This window comes from Macadamia integrifolia, unplaced genomic scaffold (assembly GCF_013358625.1).
Source record: "Macadamia integrifolia cultivar HAES 741 unplaced genomic scaffold, SCU_Mint_v3 scaffold433, whole genome shotgun sequence".
Lineage (NCBI taxonomy): Eukaryota > Viridiplantae > Streptophyta > Magnoliopsida > Proteales > Proteaceae > Macadamia > Macadamia integrifolia.
The window spans coordinates 189,387-210,088 of record NW_024870363.1 but is presented as its reverse complement, the minus strand read 5'-3'; the positions used below and the strand labels follow the sequence as shown (position 1 = coordinate 210,088).

Here is a 20,702-nt window from a genome sequence, read left to right as displayed (position 1 = left end):
AAAAAAAAAAAGAAAGTGGGGTCATGATTGGTTGGATCATAACAGAACCATGAAGTATAATTATTTATGGCTTTACCCCTCGTGACATTTAGTTTAGTCACTAGCATTTATATGATTTTATTATTTCATAATATTCCTTGTGCTATTTTGTTCAATCACAATAGGGAATTATTACACAACTTGTGTTGTTTCTGATTGTCACTATAGGACAATGTTGAACATAGTGACATTCATTTTCTATCATGATAAGGAAATTTGTGAATAACATTTGGCAATTTTGGATTTCTTTTATTTTTTCATTATGTAATCTTCTAGATATGATTATTTTGCCTAGTGTTATTTGTAATTGTCACAATAGGAACACTTGTGGATGTCAATACTTCAAAAAATGTGTACTTTTGTGTTCAATATTATTGTGCAATTTCTTGATGAAAAACTATTAAAATATAATTGGCAAACGGTAGCAATCTAGGTCTCTAAGTTTTTCGTAATTTCAGGGATTAGGCTTCCACTTAGTGGGCTAATTGCTAAAGATGTGGAATCGCTATAGATTGTCCGATTGGATTGTAGTCAAGGAAGCCATATGGCGAACGATGTGTTCTTACCACAAGTCTTCATTTTGTCGATTTCGCTTGATGGTGTGAGGGTGACGTTTTGGGCTTCACAACGTTGGAGGTTTTTGTCTTACCACCACAGGTGACGGAATTTTCGGAGTGATATTGTTTCAGGCGTCTCACCTTGCATGTGAAGATTCCACTACGTGTTGGTCGATCTTACCATCACAGGTGTGACCTCGATGACGTTGAATCTTTCTTCAGTTTGCGTTTTTCAATAGTTATTGAAAATAATACTAGGATAAATCTGATTAATAAGCCCAAAGTAGTCAGATTTCTTTATATTATTGGGATGTTGATATGCCTTCAGCTATTACATAGTGAATTTTTTTTGTTTTTTAATTCTCTTTGCCAAGTATGACTTCCCAATTATCTTCCATCAAAGTCTTGTATGGTTCCAATTTTGAGGAATGGAAAGATTCCTTTACTGTGTCTCTTGCAATCATGAGACTCGATTATGCCTTGAGAAATGGTGAGCCACTTAAGCCCACAACAAAGAGTAATGCTACTGCAAAAACATTTTATGAAAAATGAGAGGAGTCGAACAAATTGTACCTGATGATTATGCAGTACACAATGGACAAGACCATAAAGAATAGTGTGCCTTCCAAAGAAAAAGCTAAAGATTTCCTTGTAGCCGTTAATACAGAGTTTACCAAACTTGTATTTGGAAAATATTTGGAGCGGTTCTCATTCACTCAATATGATGGCAAAGTGGAGTACGCCATCACATTATGAAAATGACTAACTATGCTATCAAGTTGGGTGAGATGGAAGTGAAGATATCTGATTCTTTCCTTGTGTGGCAAATCATACAATCACTTTCATCACAGTTTGATGCTATCAAGACATCTTACAATGCTCAGAAATTGGAGTGAAATCTTGAGGACGACTTCCATATTGGTACAGGAAGAGGAAAGAAAGAAGAAGACCTTTAGCTTATTTTGTTACCAATAATGGGGGTAAGAAGAAATTTAAGAAAAATTGGAAAGGCAATAAGCTAGGCAATAAGCAAGCAAAATCAGAAATATTAGAACAGAAACTCAATCAAAATCTAAGACCAAAGAGTGAGGTTTTCAAGGGAAAGTGTTTTTTCTACAAGAAGGATGGACATAGGAAGACGGATTGTTATGGCTATAAGAAATGACTTGGAAAGAAAGGTACATCTTTAGCTCTAGTGTGTCTTGAATCAAATCTAGTAGATGTTTCCCCTAATTCGTGGTAAATTAATACTAGAGCAACTATTCACACCACTAATTGTTTGCAGGAGGAAACCAAATGAGGAAAAAATGATGATCTACATGGGAAAATGAGAGAAGACAAAAGTTGAATTCATAGGAGTAGTTATATTACTTTTGTCTACTGGCTTTGTTTTGGTTTTGAATAATATGGTTTATGTACCATCTTTTAGACCAAAACTTGTTTCGGTATCCAAACTTGACAATTGTGGTTATACTTTTAATATTGGCATTGAGAAACTTATTCTCTATTCTGGTTCTTTTATGGTTGGATCTGCCTTATTGTGTGATGGTCTTTATAAATTTGACCTGGATACTAGTCCTTCCAAATATGACAACACTTTTTCTGTTGTAAATTATGTGATTATGAATTCTAAACGTGACAGATTGGATAAAAAATCTTCTATGTTGTGGCATGAGCGTTTAGGACATATTTCTAAACAAATGATAGAATGATTAATTATGATATACTTCCTCAATTGGATTTTTCAGATTTTGGAATTTGCGTTGATTGCATTAAGGGGAAACACACTAGAGCTAAAAAAAAAGAGGTTTAACCAGGAAAGATGAAGCACTAGAGCTGATTCATACTGATATTTGTGGACCATTCACTCCTACTGCCATTGGTGGATATAGATATTTTATTACTTTCATAAATGATTTTTCCCATTTTGGTTTTATTTACCTTATTCAAGAAAAATCTGAATCCTTAGATATTTCCCACTTTAAGATAAAAAATGTGAGATCTAATCGGGGTGAAGAGTTCTATGGTAAATATAATGAAACTGGACATAACCCTGAACCGTTTGCCAGATTCTTACAAGAATGTGGTATTGATGCTCAATACACTATGCCTAGTTCACCTGAGCAGAATGGGGTGGCTGAAAGGCGAAACCGTACCCTTATGGATATGGTGAGAAGCATGACAAGTAATTCATCATTACCTGATTTCTTATGGGATGATGCATTAAAAATAACATATATTTTGAATAAAGTGCCAAACAAGTCTGTTTCCAAAGCCCCCCCATGAATTGTGGACTGGTAAAAAACCAAATTTGTCTTATTTTAATGTCTGGTGATGTGCTGCAGAGGTGAGACCTTATAATCCTCAGATGAGGAAGCTTGATCCCAAGACCATTAGTGATCATTTTATCGGTTATTCCAAAATATCAAGAGAATACAAATTCCATTACCCTACACATTTTACCAAAGTAGTGGAATCAAATTGAGCAGTTTTCTGTGAGGATATGCATATTCAGTTTGTTCAACCATGTAACTTTGTTTTTTAGGAGGAACGTGTTCTTGTACCTATACCTGTGACTCAGTCGCCTATAGAAATACAGCCTCACATTGAACAAGAGAATATCCCCACTCAAGAACATGTGCAACCTATAGTGGGTGAGCTTGCAACCCCCCGTTGTTGATGAGATTCAGAACCATCTTGCAATTGATGTTCCCTTGAGGAAATTAGAGAGAACTCGTAGGTTTGCTATATCTGATGACTATGTTGTTTATTTACAAGAACATGAATTTGATATTACTTTGGATTCTAATCCAATCACTTTTGATCAGGCTGCCAATGGTCCAAATTCATCAAAGTGGATGGTTGCCATGCAAGATGAATTGAATTCTATAACTGATAATGATGTTTGGGATTTGGTTGAATTACCAAAAAGATGCAGAACGATTGGTTGTAAGTGGATTTTTAAGACCAAACGGGATTCTATAGGTGAAATTGAATGTTATAAGGCCAGACTTGTAGCAAAATGATTCAACCAAAGAGAGGTCATATGGATTATAAAGAAACATTCTCACTAGTCTCGTCAAAATATTATTTCAAAATCATTATGGCTTTAGTAGCACACTTTGATTTGGAACTTCATCAAATGGATGCCAAAACAACTTTCCTAAATGGAGATCTTAAAGAGGATGTTTATATGCATTAACCCTTAATTTCAAAGAGGTTGGTACAGAGCACCTTGTGTGCAAACTTAAGAAATCTATTTATGATATGAAACAGGCATCCAGACAGTGATACCTTAAGTTCGATGACGTTGTCATTTGTAGTTTCAAAGAGAATCTTGTGGACTAGTGTATTTATCTGAAGATCAGTGGGAGCAAGTTCATTTTCCTTATGTTTTATGTTGATGATATTTTTCTTGCCAGCAATAATATTGACCTTTTGCATGAGATAAAATGATTATTATCATGTCACTTTGAATCTTGGTGAGGCCACTTATGTTTTGGGCATTGAGATAATCATGATAGGTCTTGCAGCGTTCTTGGTTTATCTAAAAACGATTACGTTGAGAGGGTATCAAAAAGGTTTAGGTTATGTTTGGTTAGGGGTGTCAATTCCTAAACCGAACCGGTAAAATCGGTCGGACTGAACCGGTAACAACTCAGACCGAACCGAACCGAACCGAAGCCTTATTGGTTCGATTTGGTTTCGAGTATTGCAACCCCAAAACCAAACCGAATCGCACCAAAAATCGGATGAACCCGAAACCGGCTCAAAACCCGGACCGAAACCGAAACCAAACCGGTAAGAAACCGAAACACTCCAAAATTCATTAAAAAAATCAAAATTTGCATAGTTTTGTATACATTTGTATGGAAAATCGAATCCAAACTAGACCAAAAACCAAAACCAACCCGGTTACAAATCGATTTAAGAAACCGAAGTTCAGCAATTCATCATTTGGTTGTTTCCTAATGGCTCCATACCGGTTTAAAAAACCGATCCAAACCGAAATGAACCTAATAAATCCAAACCAGTACCAACCCGAACCCAAACCGCACCGAAGCCGACACCGGACCGAAACCGATAAATCCTTAATGGGTCGGTTTCGGTCACTTCCAAAGTCACACCGAAACCGGTGGAACCGGACCGAAACCGCACTAACCCGGACCGTTGACACCCCTACGTTTGGTAGTCATTCAACTCCAGAAACGACATTACCTGTCAAAAACATAATTTTCAGTTTCTGTGCCAAAATACCGTTTTAAAACAAAAAAATTGTACTTGGTGAACCTGTTTCAGGTACGATTACCTTAGTTTACACTTTTTTGTATTTGGAACAAAACGGAATGACAGAACAATGTTTTTCCGTTCCACCATTTGTGTTTCTAGCTTTTTTTTTCCCCCTTTTCGTTAAAAAAAAAAAAAAGAGGGAAAAATACAAAGTTGACACCAAACGCTTTATTCCTTTTTTTTGTTCACATAGAACGAAAAAATGCCAGAAGCGCTTTTCTAGATGACTACCAAACGCAGCCTTAACATGTTAGCTTGTTCCCCTAGTAAGGCTCCAGTTGTGAAAAGGGATAAATTTGCTAATTCTCAAAGTCCACAGACAGAATTGGAGTGCAATCAAATAAAGAATATACCTTATTCATCTGCTATTGGTAGTTTAATGTATGCTCAAGTTTGTACACGGCCAGACATTGCTTATGTTATCAATGTACTTGGGAGATACTTGAGCAACCCTAGTGAAGTGCATTGGGTAGCTGCTAAGAAAATCATGAGATATTTACAGGGTACTAAGGATTTTATGCTTACTTACAAAAGAAGCAGGTCTTTTGATGTAATCGATTACACTGATAGAGATTTTGCTAGATGTCCAGATGTCCTCAAGTCTATTTTTGATATGTTTTTATGATGGCAAATGGGGTTATATCTTGGAAGAGTGTCAAGCAGACATTCACTGCATCTTCCACTATGCAAGCAGAGTATGTGACATGTTATGAAACCAATGTTCAAGCTTTATGGTTACGGAATTTTATCTCAGGGCTACAAATTGTTGACTCTTATATTTAAACCATTGAGGATGTTCTGTGACAACACAACTGCCATTCGTTTATCTCATAACAGTAAAAGTACTTCAGGCTCTAAGCACATTGACATTAAGTATTTTCTTATCAGAGAGAAAGTTCAAGAATCACAAATTATAATGAAGCGGATTGCTACAGAAAACATGATTGCAGATTCTCTCACTAAGGACTTGACTCCAAAAGTTTTTCAAGAGCATGTCCCTAATATGGGACTTGCTAGTTCTATTGATGCATTCTATTAGTGGGAGATTTGCTCAATATGCTCAGTTGCATTTAACTTTCAATTTTATTTTATATTTGTGATGCATTATTATTGTTCTCTAGAATATATATGCATCTTTTATAATGGTCATTTGTTTATTTGTATACACTTATTTATTTGCCTCCCACAAAAAATTAAGACTATAAGTGGTGCATTTACCTCATTCGGTATCTGAGATTCCAATCAATACACACACATCCAATCGCTGGTAAAGCCTCGATTGACTAAGGTCTAATGCTAGTGTTTGGGGACATCCTGTCCCAGTCCAACCAGCTTCTTTGATCGAAACTTGAAAATTTGGGAGACGTTTTTGCTTAATTAGACCTTCGGTATCTGCCTCATTGGGCCCATTTGGTTCTCAAGCCTGGATCAATTTGAAAATAGGTTATAGGCATGATGATCATTATTGTATGTAATTTTCATACCACGTTTTCATATTGTTTAGTCAAGTCGATGAGGTTATGAGCACTTTGACATGCTTAGTCCCATGTCGCTTTAGATGTGATGATCAATACGATTGGATGTTTATAATTTTCATTGGAATTAAGGCATTTGGTTTAAGGTGCACTCCATTCAACATTTTTTATTCAGTTTGTCTAAACCGGATGATGTGAACCCGGGTTCCAAAATCATAATCGAATTGCTTATGGACCCATAAAAGAACAAATATTTCAATTTAGGCAAACCAATGACAATATTCTAATTTCTAGTACAATTTAGAACCCTTTTAGAGTGAAATAGTTGAATGGGACAAATCTGGAATTAATCCCAAAGTAAAGTTCAGTCTGGAAATTAATTTAGGGATCCAAAATGAAATAGAATTCCAGAACTAAGGGCTTTATAGAAATATCAGAGAAAGGGGTCGAATGCAAATATGAAAGAAGTGTCTTCTTCTACCTTTATGTAATGTTGGAGAACACGATAGGAAACAAAACCAATGGTAACAGCAATCTTCAAATCAACCCAGCTCCTCAAGCAAGATCACCCATCTCATGGAAGATCACGTACTAGTTCGAGAATCTCCAATGTTGTCAATCCAAACCTCACAAATGTCAAATAGAGAGCTTTGATTAAGTATTCAAGCTCTGAAACTTCCTCTAGGCGATAAGCAGAGTCCAGATCTGAAAGTCGATTTGATTCTCCCAGTAAGGGGAGTTCCAGGAAGTGATACTCCAGGGTTTTGGTCATTTATTGGTAGAGAACCCTCTACCAAAGTCTCAGTCCAAACAGATTAAAGGAGAAAGAGATCGATACTGTAAACTAGGGCTACAACTGTCACCCAAAAACAGGGTAAGGGAAGAAAACCAGAAAATATTAAGATGAAGAGGAAGAAATAAAGAGGAAGTAGGAGAATGAGAATGGAAGAGAAGAGACTAGAAAATTTCAGAGGACAAGAGATTTGCAGCTGACAACAGCCATAGTTTTTTCCCAAAATATACTTTCAATTTCATTCAATTTAATCCAGGTACAATAACTCTATCTAAAGACTAAAAATAAACCAACTTTCCTATTTGAAACTGAAACAAATATTGCATCTAATAATCTAAAATAGAAATAAAATCCAACTCAAATAAAAATACTACTAAACTAAATTCTAATTCTAAAAAGGAAAACAAAGAAGGAATCAAATCAAAAAATATTTTCAAACCAACACCCAACTGCATAATCAGAGAGTGATTATAAATAAATTTTTAACATCTAAAACTTGTGACATGCTGCCCAAGTGGGTGATTGTAAGATTTCTAAGTTGGTGAGCTAGCATAGTCCAAAGTTTGTTTCCAAAATCGGTTAATGGCATAGTTTTTAAGGCGCTGCTAAGGCGTCGCCTTACTAGCGCCTTGGCGCTGATGCGGTCTAGAGATGGTAAGGCAATGCTCCGCCTTATGTGAAATGGCGCCTTATTGGTTTTTTTTTTTTAAACACATTTTAAAATTACTTGATAAAGATTCCAAATATAGATTTTTTATTGATAGATGTATGGTTTTGTTAACACTTGAGATGTGTGAGATCAACTTTACTCCACCAAAAATAACCAAAACAAACAAAACAAAAACACGATTCACAAGCAGGGTTTGGATTTTATCAAGGGTTTTAAGAAAGGGCTTTGAAAAGGAATCAAGGAACAAGGAAGAACCACTGATCCAGGCGACTATTTTGCTCCGGCAGTGGTGATCTTCATTCTTCTTTGACAGGAATAGAAATATAGTGGATGACCTTATGGCTTAGGCATTCATTTTGCCATCACAGAGGTAAGTATAATAAATACTTGTATTTTTTATTTCTATTCTTTATATTTATAATTTTGTTTCATAATTATGTATTTATATTATATGTTAATATGTTATGATGATTGAATATTGATGATTAATGATTGATGATTGAATATTGATGATTGATGAAGATGAACTTAGTTTATTCATTTTATTGATTTGTTTTCTTGATGAATATCTTACATTGGTATGAATTTGAACCTTTAATATTTATTTAACATATGAGTAATAAGATTCAACTAGGATTTGAGCCAAATAGATTGGTTTTATAAAAAAATTATACAGGAACGCTTTAGTCAATAAAGCGACGTTTTATACCCGCCTTATCGCTAAGGCGCTCCAAAAGACCCTCAAACGCCTTAAAAACTATGGTTAGTGGTGTTAACTACAGATGGAGTAAGCAGATAGGATCCAATATTGCTAAAGTGATCTCTATGAAGATATTAGATTCTATTAGCACATCTTAATAGTATGAAATATATATTATTATGTGTGGACCTAAGGTACTATTTCCTTAATGGGAAGAAAACCCTAATTTAATCCCTATCCTCACCCCTATATATAGTTATTACTAGCCCATTAAGTGTAGCTAGCAACCTAAAGTAAAAGGGAAAGAGTGTAAACCAAACCAACAATGGTGTTCGTGTTACAACAAGAGATCGTTTTGCTTCAACCATGAATACAGGTTCGTCGTTCTCATCTCCATAAATATTGTATTACATGCCTATTTGATCTCCATGCACCGCTCTAATACCATTGATGGAAAATATACGTATAACATCATATAGAGATCAAATAGACATGCAATACAATTATTTTGGAGACAAGAACAGCATACATGTATCCATGGCTGAAGCAGAATGATCCCTAGTTGCAACACAAACACTTTCTTGGTCTGGTCTACCCTATTTCCCTTTTGCTTTTGGTCATTAATTACACTTAATGGACCAGTAATAACTATATATAGTAGTGTGGGTAGGGACCAACCCTATAAGAAAATTAAGGTTTCCTTCCCATTAAGGAAACAATACCTTAAATCCACACATACTAATATATATTTCATGCCATTAAGGTGTGCTAATAGAATCTAATATCTCCAGAAAGATTACTTATTAATATTGGATATTTTTTACTTACTCCATCTGTAGACAACACCACTAAATCGATTTTGTAACCAAACCTTGAACTATGCTAGCCCACCATTTAGAAATCTTACAAATATCACACAACATACAAACACATGATCCATCAAACAAGACTCTTCAAAGAACAAATAGCTGAGTCAGCTATTTAATCAAATGATATTAAACATGTTTCCCATCTTTTCACGAGAAAGAAGTGTTTTTTTTGCAAAACTGTGCTCAATTTCATATGCGGTGATTCCGTCAAGATCTCTTCTTTAGTTAGGGGAAGAATCCCCACAAATCATATTTTTTTAGAAACGTATCCAGAGAGGACTGGATGCAATGAAACTTAAAAAATTTCTTGAGATAATCATGCCATAGAAATTCTGATACATTTAGGACTCCTTTGTTTGTCGGGGTGGGCAAATGAGGCCAATTTGGCCACTTTTTCCACTAAACAGCATATTCCATGCTCGTATGGAGCACTAGGGGTGGAATCTTGTCCGAGCCTTTGCAAGTGAGGATTTCCTATCTGTCGACTCTCTTCCCACATCACCACCTTCAAAGTCCCATCAAGTATGTATAATTTTCCCACTCTTCACAGGAAATCTCCCAAAATTATAGAGTAGTAAGGCAAAGGGTGCATATTTCGATTGCAATAAAGAATGGGGATCACTAAAGTTGAGATAAAAGCCCTTACCTTATTAATCAATTATTGGAGTGGAAACATAACCATAAAAAACACTTAAAAATAAACAACATTGCCCAATCCATATTGAATCAGGTAAAGAGAAAATTCAAGACTTTACCTCCAAGTATTAATACCCAATATCATAGGAATCGAATTGGTAGAGGTTTTCAACTCCCATGAGGTGGGAGTTTCCCGTTGTGGGTTTCGCATGAAAATCTAAACTTCTAACAAAAATCAACTCTAACTTTAATATTAATCTGCAAAGCATCTCTCTCAAACTCGAAAGAAATTGTATTAGATTGATTCTGAGAAATAATTGTTGGCTAAACATTCTACCTTACTTTACTCATGGACATGGAAGTTACATGGCTTCAAGAATATTGGCTTGTCCATTTTCTTGATCAGATACGAGAAGATAATTTGCAAAATTCTTTTATTCTCTAATTGTGTATGGTTGTTAATTTTTTTGTAATAAAATTCATACTACCTATAAAAAAGAAGCAAACGAATAATTAATTAAATAATTCTTTCATTTATTGACTTGGGATTCATATTGTACGGATTATTAAATCATTCATTTGTTTCTTTTTTATAGATAGAATCAAATTTATTACAAAAATAAAAAAATAAAATAAATAATAAATAAAAATAAAAACTATCTACACAATTAGAAAGAGAAAAACTTCTCAATTAGAATCAAAATAATCCATGCCATACAACTACAAGTCAATAACTGGAATAATTAATTTATTATTTAATTGAATATTTATTTAATAATTTAATTAATTATTCAATTAGCTTTTTTTTACAAGTATGAATTTTATTACAAAAAAAGTAATAACCATACGCACAATTAGAGAATAGAAAAACTTCAGAATTAGAAGCAAAATAATCGATGCCACGAACTCTTAGTCAATAATTGATGTGACAATTGTTCAAACTATTCAGAAATAGATGACGAACAATTAGATTTACCACCCCATACATCCAAACTAAGTCATCTCATAAGAAAATAAGCTGTTATCTTCTTTTGTTCTGTTGACAAATAAAAGCTATCTGCCAGTACACTATATAATGTAATGTTGTGATTATATCCACTAGAAATTTTTTTCGGCACTTTCTGCCAGTACACTATATAATGTAATGTTGTGATTATATCCACTAGAAATTTTTTTCGGCACACCAATGGAAAGTTAAAAAAAAAAAAAAAAAAAAAAAAAAAAAAAAAAAAAAAGAATGAAAGAGAGAAATCTCTTACGATAGAATTTTATTTTTAATTTTCTGTTTTACTTGGAAAAGAATACACCTTTGGTTATCAAAAGAAGAAAAGAATAAGTCTTTTACTAATGACTTCCGAGAAAGATCATACACCATGTTTTAGCACAACATTTATCTGTACCTACTTCACTTACAAGTAAAAGCATATACTTTGCTTCTGCTTTTTTTTTTGGAAAACCCAGTCCTCAAGTTTCTTGCTGCTCCTTAAATCTCTCCATTTTTTATTTTTTTTTGGTCAAACTCTCCACGTTTTGTCTCATAATTATATATTATATTAAATGAATATGTCCTACTATAAATTTATATTTGTCAGGATACCCCTTCCTATTTTGTTGCTAAGCAATCTCTTTTTATCTCTTTCCTTTATCAACCCTCACCACTCTCACGTTTAGTTTTCTGGTAAGAATTTTGCCTTAAATCATCAGTTGATGTTCCATTGATGTAATTGATTTCTAATACGAATTCTTATAAATTTCTAGATTTCTGTTTGTGTTATTTTATTGTATAGTGGTCTTGTGAGTGTTCTTTTCAGTCTTTTAGCCCCATTCGATGCTATTGAAGCGAAAAAGAGTTTATTGGGATGACTGGTAACAATTTCATGACAAGGGAAGGCCAATCGATAACCTTTTTCCAGAGCACATTGTTGGCAATTTCCTAAGTACTAAACCTGGCGGTAGCATTGGATTTCAACCCAATGACCAATCTGAAGGTATTTCTTATAATATTTCCAGGGATGTTGCCACCCAGTCAGATATCTTTCGCAGGGCACAAGCTGATGATAACTTTTTGAGTCTGGGCCACAATGGGGGTAATACCTGGTCCGCCAACAAAGGCTGTTTTTACAATGGTGCTCACAATTCAAGCCCGTTCAATATCTTCCAAACAGCATCAAGTATCATGCAACATAATTTTCCCCTGCCTTATGGCAGGAAATCAAAACATAGAGGAAGTGCAGATGCAAGATGTGCAAACACAGATCCTTGTGGAGGATTTCATGGTTATTCTGCCATCACATGTAGACCCAGTAGCAGCACCCAAGCTGGGTTGCTTAATGTGGACCAGTCCTGCTGTCTAGGGTAGTATTGATTTATGGTACTTCAGTGAGCACCAATGGGTAAGGTTTAATGCAACTACATCAAGGCTATGGGAATTCTGTTGAAGGTTGCTCAAGTGAATCCACCATTTTGTTGGGGATCAAAGATACATGACTGGGCAATATCAATCAGGTACATAGAGGATACTCTAACTCAATGGCTCCAAGCATATTTTGACACTATTTATAAATGAATATGAGATGTCACATTGTGCCACCTTTTATAATTATTTAGCTATCTTATGATTGATATTTGTTGCTGAAGACTGTATCTTGATATTCTCTCTAGCAGCTTAGATAATGATATGGGACTTCCTATCATAATTTTGACCTTGTTGCAACTTACAGTTTACTCTGATGGCAGGATGCCGAAGAAAATCCATGCTTTTATACATTTTTCCCTTTCCCCTACTTGCAATTGGTACTTAATCTGTCTAGATTTTTCTTTTTGGTGTGTGTATTTAGGGTATTCAGCATCAGTCTTAGATTCTTGGGTATATGTTACTATGGCTGACCTTACCTATTTATTCAATATTGTTTCTTGGAATATGTATATTGGGTCTCCGGTGCTAAATCCAACTTTAGCTTAGCTTCTGATTCGGATCAGACATCTTATCTTGCCTTATTCCGTTTTTCATAAATGGAATGGAATAGGGAACTAGGCTAACTACTTCTTTCTTTTGTACTCTGCTTTCTGCGCTCTTCCTGCCCATCATTCCTGGCATCAAGGAAGGAATTAGAACCTCAATCTAATAATAATGTTACTGAACTAAAATTTTCACAAATATTTGGCTAGGCATTCTCTAACTCTTCAATTTTCATGGTGTTCAGATATGGTTTATACTAAGGATGGTTGTCCGTTAACTATTTGGTTGTTGATCATTGAACCAATTTCACAGGTTTTCTGGTTGTTAATAGTTCGTAAGGATGGCCAAGAAAGCTAAAATGGGATCTCGTTAATCGATATTACCATAAAGGCTAGAGAAAACCCTTGTACCATAAGAATTTAGGTCAAGGATATGAACTTGTATGCAGAAAGGGTAAACAACAGAAAACTGACCTTGTAAAAGAGAAGAGAAAGATATGGACTAGGCCTCTCACCAGTCCAACTGACCTTGACAAAATCTCATGAGTCCAAATTAGCATCCCACCAAGCTACCTCAGCATCACACCAAGTGCTTACTGCATCTCACAGCAAAGGAGCTCTGAATTTCACGTACTAAGAAGCAAAAGTTACGTTTGATTCAAAATCTTGGGTTTTGTGTAACCCCTTCTCTTTATTTATAGGACTAAGGAAATACAGAAAAAGGAAATTTTCACATGTGTGGACTAAGGAGAAGTTCCATTACAAAAAATTCTAAGAAAAAGAATAGTCATCAATTCTCTCTCTCTCTCTCTCTCTCTCACACACACACAACATAAGACAACACGCGCATTTGCACGTGCACTTTTACTAGTACATATATATATATATATATATTAGTAAATATGCACATGTAAATGCACGTGGATTTTATTTGGTGGCAAAGATATGGGGAGAGAGAGAGAGAGAGAGAGAGAGAGAGAGAGAGAGAGAGAGAGATTTTGTTTTTCGGCTGATATCAAGCCTCTTTGACCATTAATGAAGTTGACCACACCATAATAAATGAACATATGAGTAATATAAGCCTGACACAGGATACTTACAACAAGTACTGTACTTTTTTTTGGTAGGGAAAAAGTACTATACTTGGAGAACTAAAGGAAAGCATTGTGTATATCTTGTCTGTATACTTATAACATAGTATATATTTTTTTCCCCTCTTGTAACACAGTATGTCAAAAAAAAAAAAAAAAAAAAAGCATACTTGTAACACAAATTCACACCACAAATTTTTCTTGTTTTCTGCTACTTCTCTTCTTTCCGAGACAGTTACAAGGGTAGCGATGTGGTGGTTCATTATGAGATTGCAACCACCAAAGGATCAGGCCGTCACCAGCGTTGAAATCTGTGAACTTGTCGGTGTACAAGCTAAGACTTGGGGACTTTGAGCATGCCTTCTGGATGCTGATTATATTTGCGGTGGTTTTCATACTGGACCCAGACACCATGAGCTGCTGCTAGTATCCAGCATTTGCGTCAGATCAAAGGGTGTTGGTAATGCTTTTCCTTCTTGTTAAAGTGGGGGCGAAGAGAAACAGAGAGGCAACGAGATCACAGAGACAATGAGGGAGTTTGGGAGGAAGAAAGAAGAGAGAGGGATGAGAGAGACGTAAGAGAGATGAATTGTGGATGGGGTGTGAAGAAGAGAGGGCAGCGAGACGTGTGTGAGAGAGATAAAGAGCGAGGAGTCATATTGGATTTTGAGAAAGGTTTTCTAAGTATGTTGTGATAAGGGAAGAGAGACGTGTGTAAGAGAGATAAACCATATTGGATTTTAAGAAAATATGGTTTTCTAGATGTTACAAACCAAAATCTAAATAATCAAACCAAGAGAAAGAGAGAAAAAGAAGAAGACAAAAGGGGCAAGTGAGAGAGAGAAAGAGTGAGAGACTACCGAACTTGTGTGTTGGAGGCAGCCTGCAATAGTGAATTGTGTCTTATCGCCGGCTGCTCCATATATATATATATATATATAAGTCCAAATAAGAGGTGTAAGTTAGGGGACATAAATACCACTAACCTACTTATTACAATAAGTAGAGAGAAATAAATAAATAGGGCAGAATACTAAGCCCTTTAGGACAGAATTGCCCCTAGATCTTTAACACTAGTAAATAATTTTTTTTTGGTAGAAAATATGTCAAATTTCCTATAATACAAGGAAGGTTCAAAGAAAAAGATTGACGGTTTTTTTTTTTTTTTTTGGAAGAGAGAAGATTTTGTTTCCTAATTAGTGTAATTTAGAGAGTATGTGGAAACCTAGTTTCATGGAGGGAGATAGAGGCAATTTAGAGTAGTTCTAGTTGGGGAATAAGTTGGAATAAGTTTTGGAATTAGGAAACTATTTAGAAAATTTCTTTATAATTAAAAAAATAAAAATAAATAAATAAAAATTTGAAATGGGACAGAGACGACATAGAGAGAAGTTCTAGTTGGGGGACAAGATTGAGGTCGCCAAGAATAAGCTTGCGATATCGTATTGAAAGATAATATAACAACAAAGAAGCTAAAAATTTAGGAGTTTTTATTGATACGGAAACTAAAAGAGAGCAAATTGGGGGGGGGGGGGAGATTTTAGAAGATATAGATTCTATCGAAGAAGATCGCAGATAGATAGAAAAATATATTTCAAAAAGAAAAGAAGAGAGGAACATGAAAAGAAGAGGGAAAGAGTTTCAAAAAGAAAAAGAAAGTGAGAGTAAAAAAAAGAGGGATTCAGAACGGCGACGAGAGACTGAGTAGAATAAAAAATCTAATTTTTCAAGAATTTTTAATTTTAATTATTAAAATAATACGAAAGGTGCCAACAATGTGGAAAAAAATTATGGACAAAAATGATAATGAAAGAAATAGGGTATTTAAAAGGAAAAAAATGTAAAGTAGTCAAGAGAAAGATTATCCGCAAAGCATGTATACATGCATATAATATATATATATATATATATATAAAATATTATGATAAGTGCATGTACTCATGCTTCGTGGCTAATCTTTCACTTAACTATTTACCCTTCTATCTTATTTAAATACCGTCTTTTTTTTCATTGTCTTTTTGTTCACCTATTTTATTTTTCTCAAATTACTGGTACCCTTTGTATTTTTTTAATACTTAAATACTCTTTAAAAATTAGTTCTTTCATTCCTCTCAATCTCTCACTTCATCCTTATCTCTCCACCTTTTTATTCTCTTTCTCACCTTCCTTTTTTCTTTTGAAGCTCCTCCCCCATTTCTCTCACGGTCCTCTCTCATTCTGAAATATCTTTTCTATTAATTCCTAATCCTTCCATCTTACTTGCCCAAATCGAAAACTCACTTATTCTATTTTATTCCCATGTAAGACTTTCTAATACGTTTACCCCTCGAGGTGTTTTATATTCAATCTCCAAAACATGTGGATTAAAGAAAAGATAGATCACAAGAAAAATGACATATAAAATAATGAGCAATAATAAAGTATAATTGTGAAATGATAATAAGTTACCACCTCAGGTTAAATGCATAACCATATTACAAAATGCAGCAAAGCATAATTTCCAGTTAAAATGGAAGGTCAAGTAGTCAACCTAGTTGGTCAAGTGCCAATTACATTTAGTCAAATCTAACATACTAACAATTGAAAGCCCTTAAGTCCTTAAATATCCAGTACAAAAGTAAGTTGATCCATAAAAATAAGTTAGCTATTGTAACATGAAAAGCACTTCTGGCAGCATTGCCCCTGCTGCAATTAAAAAACAGAGAATGATAGGGAAGCATCTTCAATATCATTTGTTGCAACTTTAATGATGTTTAGGAATGGCCTGAACATTTTATCCCTTGTCTGTTTGTTTCAAACCATGATAAGAGAACAACCTCGAAATAAACTAAACAAGTGGGTGTATCATTTTTATACTTTAGTATGAAGGTGGACTTGTTCTTAGATTCATCCTTAGCAGTACAGGGTGCAAGTTTGGCCCTGATGGCCCGAACCCACCCCTAGCCCACCTTGTGCTCAACCCTGATTTGGCCCCAAGCCTGACCCTAATGCTTAGTTTAATTTCATGATAGATTAGTTAAATTAATGATTTAATTGCATGTTAGTTATTTTTTGGGGGAGGTAAGTTTGCATGTAACTTTAGATTTATTTAATTAGTTTAAAAAAAATTATATAATTGGTTTTTTTTTTTTTTCTTAATTGAGTAGAATAAAGATTGGGGTTACGACACATTCAAACCCTAATCCTCTCTCTCTAGTCTCACATTTTTTTTCTCCCCATCCAACTCCATAGCCGCCACACCACCCATCTTCTTCTTCTTCTCCCTCCCTTCTCCAAGCTTCCCTCCGGCAAAGCTCAACCTCTCAACCATGGCTGGATCTCCTCTTCTCCAACCCTTCTTCTTTCAATCTTACCCGAAACCATACCTCTTCACTTCCCCATCTCTCTTCCTTCCCCGGTAAGAGACCAGCCCGAGACCACCACTGCAAGGGTTTCAGGAAACAATCAGATATGTAGAGTTGTGAGTTGCTCTTGAGGAATCTATTAATAGTCGTTTAAATCAAGCACTTTTAATGTTTGAAGCTGCAGCAGAGGTGTTCAACTCCATTTCCCTGAGATATCAGAATGGCTGAGAGGGAAATTTGAAGATGATTCCATGTGCAACAGCTTCGTCCAGTTCCTTGTACTTTGCTGGTCACCCCTGCTGCTAGCATGAATTCTGATCATCCCAACTGCACCCGATTTTGGTAGCTAAGAAATTAATGGTCGTTGCATCATCCCCCATTTTTGCTTCTACTTAGCTCATTGCTTAGCCCCTGCTAGGGATTGCCTTCGCCAGGAGTTGGGCTACTCGATCGTGCTCTGATAAGATTCTCCAAGGGCGTCCTTAGACCTGCAACTACTATGAGAGCTGCCTCAACTTATTTTGAAACCCTAGACCTGCCCCCAATAGGAATTTCCATGCATCACCCCTCCCCTTCCCCATTGTCAAGGCCAATCAGGGTAAGCCCAACCCGATCAGGGCTCAGGCTCAAGGTTGGATATTTCAGGGCCGAACCCGGCCTTCTTGCAGCCCTACTTAGAAGTAAAATTGGGCTTCCTTAGCATTACTCAAACAGCCTAAAAAAAAATAATTGGGGAAGAATGTTTGCAAAATGATTAAATAAAAATTGGGTGTTGACATAGCATCAGTGTGCGAGGCATCATGAAACATATTGACAATGGTTTGGGAACTGTACCACGATTAAAGCCATTGCATTTAATTGGGGCAAGTGTTACAAATTTGGACTTTAAACTCATTAAGGTACAGATGGTGTTTAATTCGGTATCTGTTGCATGTCATAAAGTCTAACAGAGAGTTGGAATAAGAAGAAAAGGGAGGACTTCAGTTTCAACCACAAAAAATATATGTAAGGAGTGGTCTCAATTTCGGCTGCAAAGAAAATTGGTCTCAACAAATACCAGGTTTAAGTTTTTCTCTCTCTCTCTCTCTCTCTCTCTCTCTATATATATATATATATATACACACACACATGTAGCATCTCCAACTACATCACTTATTCACTTAGTATATAGATGGCAATGGTTGGCATAGGAGGAAAACCCCCAGATTAACTTATTCATAGTTCATGCTGTTTAATGCCTTGCATCATACATTATTTGTCGCATAATCACTTTGCATGGTTGTCTCCCCTCTTTTTTACATCCTTGCTCGTTAATGCAATAAAAAATAGTAGCCACATCAATAAAGAGTAACGTGGCTAATAGATCAATCCAAAATCAGGGTACCATGTTTCGAAAGAAAGGGGGATTTTAGGCAAAGAAAAAAAAATGCTCTATTATTCCCATTCCATTGATAACTTTGAAAATCAGAGCATTACAGAGTGATCAGTAAAAAAATACTAGAAGGGGAAGGGGGAAAGTAAGAGATAAATTACCACCTCAAAGGCAAATTAATGATGGATGAGGAAAAAAAAGTACTTGACATCAAGATGGGAGAAATGAACCTTACAGAGGTACAGTACAGGAACAGATGGTTTTGTTCACTCCAAAGAACAACTGAGATTACTGAGAGGACCTTTAACTGATTATCAAGCAAAGCCATAGGCTTCATCCTCCCATCAGATCACACTCGGTTTTCCGTCTCTGTGTTGTCTAAAACCGTGGCATTCATTGCTCTTCGCCGCCACTAATGTGTTCAGAGATCCATCATTCTGAGTTCTGTTGTTGCTATGGCAGTAGTGGTGGTGGTGGTGGTGGTTGTAGCTGCTACTGGTCAGAAGGAAAAAGAAGTAGAGCACATGTTACAGCAGTCCTAGCTAATATCATTCAAGGAATAAAACTGTGAAGAAACTGGCATTACCAATAAGGTAAGAGGGGGAATGCCCAAATGCCCAATAAACTCAAAAGGGAACAAAGCCAACACAGAAACGGATGCACTCATACACCAGTAAATCCATATAATTTCTCAGTTGCGATCGATTAATTGGGTAACCTAACAGATGGGTTTCCCTTAATCAACAAAACCCTTAATGCATCAGTCTACTACCATCAGAAGGGAAAACCATGAGATCATATCATGCCCACATTGCAAAAAAAGAACAATGCAGTACTCATAGCCCTTGCGCAATATCCCAACATCATCTGGCAAGTTTAAGTTCACCCATTCCACAAATACCATGATACAAACTCAGAAATATAAGAAGCTTAACTACTTAAAACGTCACTTTTGAAAGCAATTGCAGCTCAGATCCAACCAGTGTAAGTAACACAGCTTTTTACTGGAAGGAGATTTGAAAAACATAATTTCCATCCCAAAAATAAATCGCAAAAATGGAAATAAAGATAAACCGATAAAGAACAAAAACTAATATAGAAGAAACATAATTGCCATACCAACCATAAAATTTAGACCACAAGAGTTCAGCTTACCTTAAAAGCCGCAGGCTGAAGAACTCAGATGACAGAATCAGAGAAACCCTAGGTTTTGTACTTTGTTGAGACTGGAGACTGAAGAAGTCCTGGTGTTACTCTTATATGGATGGTCGTATATGGGCCTGGCCTATACCAATTCCAAGCCCACAAAGGATGATGCGAGTAGGTTTTCATAGAACAAAACTTGGCTGCTTGGGTTGCAGCTACTTTAAATCTCAAGGGAAATTATGGAAAAATTCACCCTAAGTGGTTATTTTCAAACTTTCTTTTGGGATTTCATTCCCTTGACCGTTAACATAGGGTTGTAGCCAAGTAACTGCAACTCAGATAGCAAAGAAATTGTTTTCGTTTTCATAACTCTCTTCTGAATTCCTATGTCCTAGTTTCCATCTCTCTCTCCCTCTCAAGCTAAAGTTTTTCTACAAGGTATGACAATGGTGTCAATTGGTGCGGTTTCGATTGGATTTGATTCGATTCGAATCAAAATGCAAATGCATAAATCAAAATCAAATCAAACAAAGAGAATAATACATTTTCAAATCAAAATATGAATCAAATTAGGAAAATAACACATTTTACAAATCAAAATCTAATCGATCGATTTCGTATTCAATTCAATATTTGTTGGACCCAAATATTCTCTAACACACTAATCCATCCATCCATTATGTATTAGACGACGAACAGTATACAAGCATGCAACCCCAATCGTCGAATATACGTTGAACACGGACATAGAGCTCATGGACC

The 20,702-nt window shown here is 35.6% G+C and overlaps 1 long non-coding RNA gene across 3 annotated transcripts in view; it reads right to left on the bottom strand.

The window, feature by feature from the left end:
* LOC122068591 overlaps positions 1-20,678 on the bottom strand; it is a 24,557-nt gene extending 3,879 nt beyond the window's left edge. Inside the window, exons 1-2 of one of the 3 annotated variants that reach the window (XR_006137191.1) lie at positions 19,950-20,489; positions 19,030-19,289 (exon numbers count right to left, since the gene is read on the bottom strand). This is a non-coding gene — a long non-coding RNA (uncharacterized LOC122068591). Of the gene's footprint in view, positions 1-18,828; positions 19,290-19,949 lie in introns of those variants that run through there. The other 2 variants (XR_006137190.1, XR_006137189.1) reach the window with 2 other exon arrangements.
* Between the last annotated feature and the right edge of the window lie 24 nt (positions 20,679-20,702).